This window comes from Giraffa tippelskirchi, chromosome 1 (assembly GCF_054371585.1).
Source record: "Giraffa tippelskirchi isolate mGirTip1 chromosome 1, T2T-mGirTip1v1.2.pri, whole genome shotgun sequence".
Classification (NCBI taxonomy): Eukaryota; Metazoa; Chordata; class Mammalia; order Artiodactyla; family Giraffidae; genus Giraffa; species Giraffa tippelskirchi.
Window position 1 is genome coordinate 77863412 of NC_137275.1, and position 13370 is coordinate 77876781.

At 36.5% G+C, this 13370-nt stretch overlaps 1 protein-coding gene and 1 long non-coding RNA gene across 2 annotated transcripts in view; one reads left to right on the top strand and one right to left on the bottom strand.

Annotated features, from left to right (window-relative positions):
- LOC145546812 (uncharacterized) overlaps positions 1 to 3661 on the top strand; it is a 164971-nt gene extending 161310 nt beyond the window's left edge. The window contains exons 4-5 of the long non-coding RNA XR_014083306.1: positions 1816 to 1970; positions 3017 to 3661. This is a non-coding gene — a long non-coding RNA (uncharacterized LOC145546812). The remainder of the gene's footprint in view (positions 1 to 1815; positions 1971 to 3016) is intronic.
- LOC145546808 (uncharacterized) overlaps positions 1 to 13370 on the bottom strand; it is a 244878-nt gene that overhangs the window by 149105 nt on the left and 82403 nt on the right. The gene's annotated exons all lie outside the window — the stretch shown is intronic.

A 13370-nucleotide genomic window follows, 5' to 3' on the forward strand; every position in this document is an offset into this window, starting at 1 on the left:
AGTATTCTCCAGTATTCTTGCCTGGAGAACCCTATGGACAGAGGAGCCTGGCATGCTATAGTCCATGGGGTCACAAAGATTGGGACACAACTTAGTGACTGAACAACAACACTACCACCACCTTCTTATTGTTGTTTAACAATACATCTTAGATAAATATTGAATTAATAATTCTTATAACCAATAATTTTAAATCTAGCAATCTAAGGTTCTAAACCATAATTAACTTAATATTCACACCCTCTAACTTTTAAAGCCACTTCCCATTAGCAAGACCTTTGTGATTTCCAGCACAGTTGGCAACAACTTTATTTCTATCAAGCAAAAGATAATAATACATTAGAGATATTCACTATAAAATAGGTAATAATATTAAAGGCTTTATCTTGTCTTGGGGCTATCCTTAGCCTTCAAAAAAATTAATTGGCCCCATAGGCATAGATGGATTTTAAATTTTGAAGAAGGGATTAGACAGGGAGGAGGGATGTTAAAATTATCATTTTTTCCTTTTCCCTAGGGCACCCCCATCAAAAGCCACTTAGAAAGAGAACTCTCTGCTTCAGGCCTGACCCAGCAAGAACTAACAGAAAACCATACCACATTCAGCTGCGACCTTTATCATATTTCTAAAAAGTGAATTCACCCTCCAGTCCTGCCAAAGTACATAAATACGCTTTAGAGTTTTGACCTTAGGTAACTGGGGAGCAACCAGATAAGCTGACGTCAAAAAATATTTGCTTTTATTTTTAAAACATCTATTTCATACTTATAAAATCTAAAGGTGGCCTGAGTGAGAGTGGGGATGAAGCAGCAGAAATGTGGGCTGGGTCAGTGAAAAGTAGTTTCTTTACTCTTTAATAAACTGGGAAAACTGCTAAGGAAAAAAATCACATATTGAAAAAAGGAAAACAATTTTTTCTATTAATCTCACCATTGTGTCCATTTCTCCGTCTCATGTGTACAGTGGTTGTGTGTGTTTAAATCATTGCAATAAGGCTAAGATTACAAAGAAGAAATGTTAAACCCCTCAGATATGAAAATAATCCCTAGGTATTTTTCTTGACCCTGCAAAAGTAAAAAAGCATGAAATAATTTTGCCAAGAGGAACAGATGTTTCTGTTGTATATTTCTTACTCCCTGGGCATGATGAGAATTCTAAATATAAACGTTCAAACAGACAGGGTGCAAACACACAGGAAGTTTGCAGGAGTGTGAGGATTCGTTTAGGCAATTCAATCTGATTCACAATTTTGCACATGAATCAAAAATCAGGAAAATGGGAAAAAGGACCATTTAGACATATTAACATGTGTCTGCTATGCATCTTAAAAAGAAAGCCAATTCAGAGAGGTTGCTAGTCTCATGACTAACTAACACTACACAATAGAAACAAGTTTCAAAGACATACATACTAACTTAATTTTGCTTGATTATCCCAATGACCTTATGGTCTGAATGGAGTCACATTCGTAAATTCCCAAATTTCATTCATATTTAGTACATTTTACATATTAAATTAAAAAATGGAAATCTTTGAGCAGAAGTGGTAGGAAGGTCAGAATGAGTATTCTAATCAACCAACACATTAATTGGTACACAGTTATCTAATATTCAATATAAGATAATAATCTAAAATTTCTATTTATGATGCTATAACAAATGTTTTTTAAGCTTTTTGTCTTCAGTGGATAGTGACTATGTTGAATTTTCATTTCAAAATGAAATAGAAATTTCATTTATTTCATGTTTATAAAGTTTAGTTTTTTTTGTTTTTTTTTTTACCATGAAAATAATATTTCTGGGCAACTTCATCAGGATGGCGACATAGATTGTTCCTGACTTCACTTCACCTCTTAAGATCAGTTAGCAACTATCCAAGGACAAGGCACCATTGAGGAAATTCCAGTACCCAGAGATGAGACTGAAGCACTCCGCTGACCACAGAGATGGAGAAAGAACACATTAGAAAGGTAAGAAAAGTGGTTACACTCTGCATGCTCCTATGCTAGGCTGCACATCACCACACCAAGAGGGCCTCTCTGGACCTAGTCTCTCCAACGGGAAAAAGAAAACCTAAGGTTCAGTTCCTGCTTCGCCAGCACTGCAATATGCTTCCTTGGAGGCCCACCCAGATCTCATCTCACAAGGATCACTAGAAACTCTGCTAAGCTTCAACTCTGGAGAGCAGAAAGGGATGGAGAAGGGGGTAGGGTTTAAAGTGCATAGTGTTCAGGTCTCAAACTGCATTCCTCCCTGCAGTAGTGCTTTAGCAGAGCTCCCACAAGTAGCTCTTCCATCTGCAGGGCAGAGCCAGGGCCTGCCCCTGTCTGGCCAAGGAGCTCAATGGATAGTTCTGCCTGACTCAGGGTCCTAGCACAAGTTTTACTGGATCTGGAGCCCATGTGACTTACCATCCTGGCAGGGAAGCAAATCTGAAGTATAGCCTCAGGTCCTGCCCAACAAAGAAACCTGACCAGAGACCCCAGGCAGACACAGAGTCTACTCTATAGACACATTGGGAAGGGAGCTAGGCCAACAGTACTGCACGACTGTTAAGTATAGCATCTGGCCCCAAATAACAAGAGTCTAAGCAATGACCCTGAACAATGTCATAACTCAGATTATGGTTCTGCCCAGCCACAAAGCCCAGCTTAAGCAGAGTCCAGCCTATAGCTTTGATAGATTGTTGAAGACAGCCTGTGGCCTTGCCCAGAAAGGCCACAGGCAGTGACCTGCACTATCATGGAACATAGCTCACAGCCCCACTTGACAGGGAAGTCTCAACAATGACCCCATCTGACCTCAGAGCGCAGTTTCTAGCACACTCAACTGCAGGATACACTTGAAGGCACCCCCCAATTAAAGAACATAGCCAGTGACCTTGCCCAGCAGCAGAGTACAGCCAGATGTCTATCTGGCCACAAAGCGCATCCTGCAGCCTCATTTAACTTTGGGGCACAGTCTGCATCTCTGTCTGATCACAGAACATGCCCTGAGAACTTATTTTACCATAAAGCCCAGCCTGTGGCCCTGCCTGGACACAGAGTTCAGTCAATGGCACCATCTGGTTGGAAGCACAGCCTAAGAACCCACCAGACCAGGATTAACTGCAGAGCTCAGCTCAAAACCCTGCCAATAGTGGAGTTCAACAAGTGTTACCACCCTATGAGGGAACATAGTCTGTGACCTTGCCTGACCAGAGGTGACTGCAGAGCTCGGCTAGTGACTCCACCTGACCAAGGAGCACAGCCAGTGGCCCAGACTGATCAGGGAGACCACCCAACAACCTCTCCTGAATGCAGAGCCCAGACAAACATGGAACTCAGCTAATGGTAATCTGCTGATCTCAGAGAACAGGCAGCAACTGATTTATAAAATGCTACCTCTTGCTCAGTTGACTTAAGAAAGGAAGAACAGAAGCAGGTTATATTCACAAAAGATGAGCTTGACTATACATTTACTGTCATGGCCTAGGACTGTGTTCATTAATTTCTGTTTCTGCTCTTGTTGGACATTCTGTTTCTTATGATTAGTGTTTACCTGGAATTCTATTCCCATATAATTATTTAACTGTTTATACATTTTTATTTAAAGCTCACCTCATGTAAACAGAATATATTTTGGTCTTGCATTTTGACCAGTCTGACAAATATACATTACATTGGAGTATCAGTTCATTTGTTTTTCAATATAATTATTTAAATGATTGTATTTAATACTATCATTTTGCTTTTTTTTTTTTTACTATAAATTCCATTTCTTTTTTTCTCTACTGTTTCCTTTTTAACCACTTTCAGTTTAATAAAATTAGTTTGGTATATATTTTATTTCCTTTATTATTATCTTTTCAGTTATACCTCTATATTTTAAACCTTTTCTCTGGCAATTACCATTTACATTTTAAATATATTATAGGTGATTTAAGGTTATCATTGTACTGTATAAAATAAAATATATAAACTTGCAACAATATAACTTCATTCACCAATCGCACTATTTTCTGTTCTTTCCAACCTGATTAATTCCCCCTTAGCATTTTTGGAAGCACAATTCTACTCAAATTTTTCTTAGCTTTTGATCCATCAAATTATACTTTCATTTTACCTTAATTTTTGAAAGTATATTGATTTCTGCATTGACAGTTTTTTTTTTTCAGTTCTCTATCAATGCTTTAGCACTGTCATCTGGACCCCATTTTATATGATGGTAAGTTACCTGTAATTTTCACCTTATAATGTGTCACTTTTATATGCTGCTTTTAAGATTTTCTTATCTTTGGTTTTCAATAGCTAGACTGTAATGTACCTAGATATCATTTTCTTTATATTTATCCTACTTCAGAATTTTTGAGATTCCTAAATCTGTGAGTTTACATTTGTTACTATATTTGGAAAAATTTTTGTCATCATTTACTCCGTTTTCTAAAAATTTATTCTTTCTTAACTTCTAAAATTTCAATTATCCCTTGGTATCGTCCCAGTTATCACTGATACATTTACTTTCATTTTTAAAATTCTGTGAGTTCATGACTCAATCAACATGATACACCATATGAACAAAATGAATAAAAATTATATAATCTTCTCAATGGATGCAGAGAAAAATATTTGACAAAGTTCAACTCCATTTATGATAAACACTCTCAATAAAGTAGGTATAGAGGAAATGTATTTCAATGTCATAAAGGCCATACATGACACACCCACACCGAATGCCACACTTAACAGCAAAAATTTGAAAAGTTCTCTACAGTCATGAAGAAGACGTGGATGTCCACTCTATCCACTTTGTTTTCAACCTAGTATTAGAAGTCCTATTCACAGTAATTAGGAAAGAAGAAGAAATAAAATGCATTCAATAAAAAAGCAAGTACTACAACTGTCACTATTTGCGGATGACACTGTAGTATAAAAAGAAGCCCGAATGACTCCAATAAACAACTGCTAAAACTAATAAATGCATTCAGTAAAGAAACAGGATACAAAATCAAATACATAAATCTGTTTCTATACACTAATAATGAACTATTAGAAAAAATAAGAAAACAATCCCATTTACAGTTACATCAAGTACAATAAAATATGTAGGGATAAATCTAAACAAAGAGATAAAAGACTTGTATTCTGAAAGCTAAAATACATTGATGAAAGAAACTGAAGATGACTCAAACAAATGGAAAGATATGCTGTGCTGATAGATTAGAAGCATTGATATTGTTAAAATAACCATACTACCCAAGTCAATCTACAGATTTATTGCAATACCTATCAAAATACCAAAGGCATTTTTTCACAGAACTAGAACAAACAACTCTAAAATTTGTATGTAAATACAGAAGGCCCACTAACCAAAAAAATACTGAAAAAGAAAAACAAAGCTGGAGGTATCATGCTTCCTGGTTTCAAACTGTACTACAAAGAAATAATAATCAAAAACAGATTGGCACAAAAACAAACTCATAAATCAGTGGAACAGATTAGAGAGACCAGAAAGAATCCTACATTTTTATATTTACTTAACCTATGACAGAGGAGGCAAAAATACATAATAAGAAAAGTACAGCCTCTTCAACAAATGTTTTGGGAAAACTGGATAGTTACATGCATAGAATCAAACTACATTACTTTCTCAAGAGTACTGCTGCTACTGCTAAGTCGCTTCAGTTGTGTCCGACTCTGTGCGACCTAGACGGCATCCCACCAGGCTCCACTGTCCCTGGGATTCTCCAGGCAAGAATACTGGAGTGGGTTGCCATTTCCTTCTCCAGTACATGAAAGGGAAAAGTGAAAGTGAAGTCGCTCAGTCGTGTCCGATTCCTAGCGACCCCATGGGTCTGCAGCCTACCAGGCTCCTCCACCCATGGGATTTTCCAGGCAAGAGTACTGGAGTAGGGTGCCATTGCCTTCTCCGTTCTCAAGAGTACATATATATAAAATAAACTCATAATGAATTAAATTCTTATATGTAATCACTGAAACTATAAAACTCATTGAAGAAAGTATAGACAGTGCTTTCTTTGACATCAGTCTTAGCAATATTTTTCTGGATCTCTCTGCACAGACAAGGGAAACAAAAGCAAAAGTAAACAAATGAGACTACATCAAACTAAAAAACTTTTCCCCAGCAATGGAAGCTATCATTAAAACAAAATGGCAGCATATTGAATGGGAGAAGATATTTGCAAAAAATATATCAGGTAAGGGGTTAATACCCCAAATATGCAACAAACTCATAGAAGTCAATATCAAACACAAAACAACTCAATTAAGAAATGGGCAGAGAACCTGAATATACATTTCTCCAAAGAAGATATGCAGATAGCCAACAGACACATGAAAAGATGTTCATCGTCACTAATCATCAGGTAAATGCAAGTCAAAACCTCAATGAGATATTACCTCATGCCTGTCAAATGGCTATCATCAAAAAGAACACAACAGATATTGACAATGTACAGAAAAGGGAATCCTTGTACACTGTTGGTGAGAATGTAAACTGGTGGAGCCACTGCAGAAAACAGTGTGGATATTCCTCAAAAAACTTAAAAATAGAACTACTATATGATCCAGCAATTCCACTCCTGGGTATTTATCTAAAGAAACAAAAATACTAACTTGCAAAAATACATGCACATCAGTGTCTGTTGTATCTTTACAATAGCCAAAATATGGAAGAATCAAAATATCCATTAACAGATGAAAAGATTAAAAAGATGTATTATATACACAACTGAATATTACTAACAGAAGTTAGAATGAAAGCTTGTCATTTGGGGATAACATAGATAAATCTAGAAGGTATTATGCTAAAGAAAAATGAATCAAAAAGAGAAATGTAAATATCATATAGTCTCACTTTTATGTGTAATCAAAAAAATAATTATAACACAAAAACTCACATACAGAGAAATAGGAGTGGCCAGAGCAAAGGTGGGTAGATCAGAGTGAAACAGGTAAAGGGATTAAGAGTTACAATCTCCAGTTATAAAATATGTAAGCCCAGAGATATAATACACACTGTAAGGAAAACAGTCAATAATACTGTAGTAACTTCGTATAGGACACATGGTTACTAGACTTATTGGGGTGAACATTTCACAATGTATGCAAATAGAAAATTGATATGCAATATGCATGAAATTAACAAATATATATCATATATATTCTAATTTCAAAATACAGTTCTTCTATATTAGTATTAGGAAAAGTAGATATTAAGGAAAAAACCATTACTGGAAAAGAAGAGGGACATTTTAATATAATGAAGAAATTAATCCATCAGAAATTTATAGAATTTCTACATGAATATGTACCCAATTAAATGCTTCAAAATATATAAAGCAAATCTTGACATAACTAAAAGAACCATTACAGATTTGTAATCAGAATGTACTCGGTTTCCAATTTGGGACCAGTCTGATGTTCCATGTCCAGTTCTAACTGTTGCTTCCTGACATGCATACAGGTTTCTCAAGAGACAGTTCAGATGGGCTGGTATTCCCATCTCTTTCAGAATTTTCCACAGTTTATTGTGATCCACACAATCAAAGGCTTTGGCATAGTCAATAAAGCAGAAATAGATGTTTTTCTGGAACTCTCTTGCTTTTTCGATGATCCAGCGGATGTTGGCAATTTGATCTCTGGTTCCTCTGCCTTTTCTAAAACCAGCTTGAACATCTGGAAGTTCACTGTGCAAGTATTGCTGAAGCCTGGCTTGGAGAATTTTGAGCATTACTTTACTAGCATGTGAGATGAGTGCAATTGTGCGGTAGGTTGAGCATTCTTTGGCATTTCCTTTCTTTGAGATTGGAACGAAAACTAACCTTTTCTAGTCCTCTGGGCACTGCTGAGTTTTCCAGATTTGCTGGCATATTGAGTGCAGCACTTTCACAGCATCATCTTTGAGGATTTGAAATAGCTCAACTGGAATTCCGTCACCTCCACTAGCTTTGTTCGTAGTGATGCTTTCTAAGGCCCACTTGACTTCACATTCCAGGATGTCTGGCTCTAGGTGAGTGATCACACCATCGTGATTATCTGGGTCGTGAAGATCTTTTTTGTACAGTTCTTCTGTGTATTCTTGCCACCTCTTCTTAATATCTTCTGCTTCTGTTAGGTCCATACCATTTCTGTCCTTTATCGAGCCTATCTTTGCATGAAATGTTCCTTTGGTATCTCTAATTTTCTTGAAGAGATCTCTAGTCTTTCCCAATCTGTTGTTTTCCTCTATCTCTTTGCACTGATCGCTGAGGAAGGCTTTTTTATCTCTCCTTGCTATTCTTTGGAACTCTGCATTCAGATGGGAATATTTTTCCTTTTCTCCTTTGCTTTTTGCTTCTCTTCTCTTCCCAGCTATGTGTAGGCCTCCTCAGACAGCCATTTTGCTTTTTTGCATTTCTTTTCCATGGGGATTTTCTTGATCCCTGTCTCCTGTACAATGTCACAAACCTCTGTCCATAGTTCATCAGGCACTCTGTCTATCAGAGTTAGACCTATCTAGTTAGACCTATCTAGTTAGACCTAATTGATATCTATAGGACATTTCACTCCAAAACAATGAATTTCCCTTTTCTCAAGTGCACACGGAACCTTCTCCAAGATAGATCACATCCTGGGCCATAAATCTAGCCTTGGTGAATTCAAAAAAAATTGGAATCATCTCAAGCATCTTTTCTGATCACAATGAGATAAGATTAGATCTCAACTACAGGAAAAAAGGCTATTAAAATTACAAACATATGGAGGCTAAACAACACACTTCTAAATAACCAAAAAATCACAGAATAAATCGAACAAGAAATCAAAATATGCATAGAAATGAATGAAAATGAAAACACAACAAACCAAAACCTAGGGATTCAGTAAAAAGCAGTGCTAAGGAGAAGGCTCATAGCAATACAAGCCTACCTCAAGAAACAGGCGAGAAATCAAATAAATAACCTAACCCTACACCTAAAGCAACTAGAAAAAGAAGAAATAAAGAACCCCAGGGTTAGTAGAAGGAAAGGAATCTTAAAAATTAGGGCAGAAATAAATGCAAAAGAAACAAAGGAGACCTTAGGAAAAATCAACAAAGCTAAAAGCTGGTTTTTTGAGAAGATAAAATAGACAAACCATTACCCAGACACATCAAGAAAAAAAGGGAGAAGAATCAAATCAACAAAATTAGAAATGAAAATGGAGAAATCACAACAGACAACACAGAAATACAAAGGATCATAACAGACTACTATCAGCAACTATATGCTAATAAAATGGACAACTAGGAAGAAATGGACAAATTCTTAGAAAACTATAACTTTTCAAAACTGAACCAGGAAGAAGTAGAAAATCTTAACAGACCCATCACAAGCACAGAAATCAAAATTTTAATCAGAAATATTCCAACAAACAAGAGCCCAGGACCAGATGGCCTAACAGCTGAATTCTACCAAAAATTTAGAGAAGAGCTAACACTTATCCTATCAAACTCTACCTGATAATTGCAAAGAAAGGTAAACTTCCAAACTCATTCTATGAGGTCACCATCACCCTAATACCAAAACCAGACAAAGATGCCACAAAAAAAAAACTACAGGCCAATAACACTAATGAATGTAGATGCAAAAATCCTTAACAAAATTCTAGCAAACAGAACCCAACAACATATTAAAAAGATCCTACATCATGACCAGGTGCACTTTATCCATGGGATGCAAGGATTCTTAAATATTCACAAATCAATCAATGCAATACACCATATTAACAAATTGAAAAATAAAAACCATATGATTATCTCAATAGATGCAGAGAAAGCCTTTGACAAAATTCAACATCCATTTATGATAAAAATCCTCCAGAAAGCAGGCATAAAAGGAACATACCTCAATATAATAAAAGCCATATATGATAAACCCACAGCAAACATTCTTCTCAATGGTGAAAAATTGAAAGCATTTCCCCTAAAGTCAGTAACAAGACAAGGGTGCCCACTTTCACCTCTACTATTTAACATAGTTTTGGAAGTTTTAGCTAGAGCAATCAGGGAAGAAAGAGAAATAAAAGGAATCCAGATTGGAAAAGAAGAAGTAAAACTCTCACTGTTTGCAGATGGCATGATCCTCTACATAGAAAACCCTAAAGATTCCACCAGAAAATTTCTAGAGCTAATCAATGAATATAGTAAAGTTGCAGGATATAAAATTAACACATAGAAATCCCTTGCATTCCTATATACTAACAATGAGAAAACAGAAAGGATATTAAGGAAAAAATTCCATTCACCATTGCAACGAAAAGTGTAAAATACTTAGGAATAAAGCTACCTAAAGAAACGAAGACCTATATATAGAAAAGTATAAAACACTGATGAAAGAAATCAAAGGGGACACAAATAGATGGAGAAATATACCATGTTCATGGATTGGAAGAATCAATATAGTGAAAATAAGTATACTACCCAAAGCAATCTATAGATTCAATGCAATCCCTATCAAACTACCAATGGTATTTTTCAGAGATCTAGAACAAATAATTTCACAATTTGTATGGAAATACAAAAAACCTCGAATAGCCAAAGCAATCTTGAGAAAGAAGAATGGAACTGGAGGAATCAACCTGCCTGACTTCAGGCTATACTACAAAGCTACAATCATCAGGAGAGTATGGTACTGGCACAAAGACAGAAATATAGATCAATGGAACAAAATAGAAAGCCCAGAGATAAATCCATGCACCTATGGACATCTTATCTTTGATAAAGTAGGCAAGAATATATGATGGAGGAAAGGCAATTTTTTTTAACAAGCGGTGCTTGGAAAATTGGTCAACCACTTATAAATGAATGAAACTAGAACACTTTCTGGAGAAGGAAATGGCAACCCACTCCAATACTCTTGCCTGGAAAATCCCATGGATGTAGGAGCCTGGTAGGCTACAGTCCATGAGGTCACTAAGAGGCGGACACAACTGAGCGACTTCACTTTCACTTTTCACTTTCATGCATTGGAGAAGGAAATGGTACCCACTCCAGTATTCTTGCCTGGAGAATCCCAGGGACAGAGGAGCCTGGTGGGCAGCCGTCTATGGGGTTGCACAGAGTCATACATGACTACAGAGACTTAGAAGCAGCAGCAGCAGAACACTTCCTAACACCATACACAAAAATAAACTCAAAATGGATTAAAGATCTAAACGTAAGACAGAAACTATAAAACCCCTAGAGGAAAACATAGGCAAAACACTCTCCGACATAAATCACAGCAGGATCCTCTATGATCCACTTTCCAAAGTAATGGAAATAAAAGCAAAAATAAACAAATGGGACCTAATTAAACTTAAAAGCTTTTGCACAATGAAGGAAACTATAAGCAAGGTAAAAAGACAGCTTTTAGAATGGGAGAAAATAATAGCAAATGAAGTAACTGACAAGAATTAATCTCAAAAATATAAAGTAACTCCTGCAGCTCATTTCCAGAAAAATGAGAGTCCCAATGACAAAATGGGCCAAAGAACTAAACAGACACTTCTCCAAAGAAGACATACAGATGGCTAACAGACACATGAAAAGATGCTCAACATCACTCATTATTAGAGAAATGCAAATCAAAACTACAATGAGTTACCATCTCATGCCGGTCAGAATGGCTGCTATCCAAGAGTCTACAAAAAATAAATTGTGGAGAGGGTGAGAAGAAAAGGGAACCCTCTTACACTGTTGGTGGGAATGCAAACTAGTACAGCCACTATGGAGAACAGTGTGGAGATTCCTTAAAAAACTGGAAATAGAACTGCCATATAACCCAGCAATCCCACTGCTGGGAATACACACTGAGGAAACCAGAATTGAAAGAGACACGTGTACCCCAATGTTCATCGCATCACTGTTTATAATAGCCAGGACATGGAAGCAACCTAGATGTTCATCAGCAAATGAATGGATAAGAAAGTCATGGTAAGTATACACAATGGAATATTACTCAGCTATTAAAACGAATGCATTTGAATTAGTTCTAATGAGGTGGATGAAACTGGAACCTATTACACAGAGTGAAGTAAGTCAGAAAGAAAAACATCAATACAGTATACTAACGCATAAATATGGAATTTAGAAAGGTGGTAACAATGATCCTATATGCGAGACAGCAAAAGAGACACAGATGTAAAGAACAGACTTTTGGACTCTGTGGGAGAAGGCGAGGGTGGGATGATTTGAGAGAATAGCATTGAATCATGTATATTATCATATGTGAAATAGATCACCAGTCCAGGTTCGATGCATGAGACAGAGTGCTCAGGGCTGGTGCACTGGGATGACCCTGAGGGGTGGGATGGTGAGGGAGGTGGGAGGGCAGTTCAGGATTGGGAACACATGTACACCAATGGATGATTCATGTGAGTGTATGGCAAAAACCACCACAATGTTGTAAAGTAATTAGCTTCCAATTAAAATAAATAAATTAAAAAAAAGAATTTTGCATATTCTTTTTCCAAGTATACAGTTACTCTACTAAATGGCAGTAGATTTCTTTGGGGAGAGTTTACAATAAATAGTGTTACAAGTCCTTTGCCAAAGAGATCCAGCCTCCATTTCAATCCGAATGCTCAGGATTTGTGAACTTAAGTCTGAAAACGAGGTGAGTTATAACAATTTTCCATATGGAGATCCAACATCAGCCTTCAGCTTATCAGTTAACCTAGTTTTCTAAGTTTCATATGTCCACCTCCCAAAAAGCAGTCATGCTATCAAAAAAGAGCAAGATCACAGATCTCTGTGGGATAAGACACCTAGAGGTCATTCTGGTAATGCTATCAGTTAAGCCAACTATATTTTTATAAATGTAATTCCACACACTAAAAAATCTTTGAGAAATGTAAAGATAGGCCTGTCTCAGCACAAGCGAAAATATGGGGTTTTTATTCAGATTTATTTAGTCATGACATAGATATACTCTTACAGAGTACTGATTATCCTCATATTTAAATCTGTTATCTTTGAAAAGTAACTTCCAAGTCTTCAGTAAAAACAATTTTTTAGGCAAAGAAATACAAGTGCTGTCAGTTGGAAATGGTCTGGAGCACACTGATAGGATGCAGATGTGGCACCAGTATTTGCTACACTGTACCCTTTGTACTATTCAGATCCTCTTACTCTCTGACATACGAAGATATCCCTTGAGTTGTAAAGCCATATACAAAAGTCTTGTCTTTCTCTGCAAACATTTACTTAGATTCCAAAGTGTGAGGACTCAAGATTCTTCCCATTATATTTCCAAAGAGACTCTTAGAAGGAAAGGAAGGAAAGCTGCCTCTTTCTTCCCTATAAATGCCAGATTTATTTTTTGTGATACGTGCCTACAGTAGATCCTGTTAAATGCCAGATTGTATCTGGTT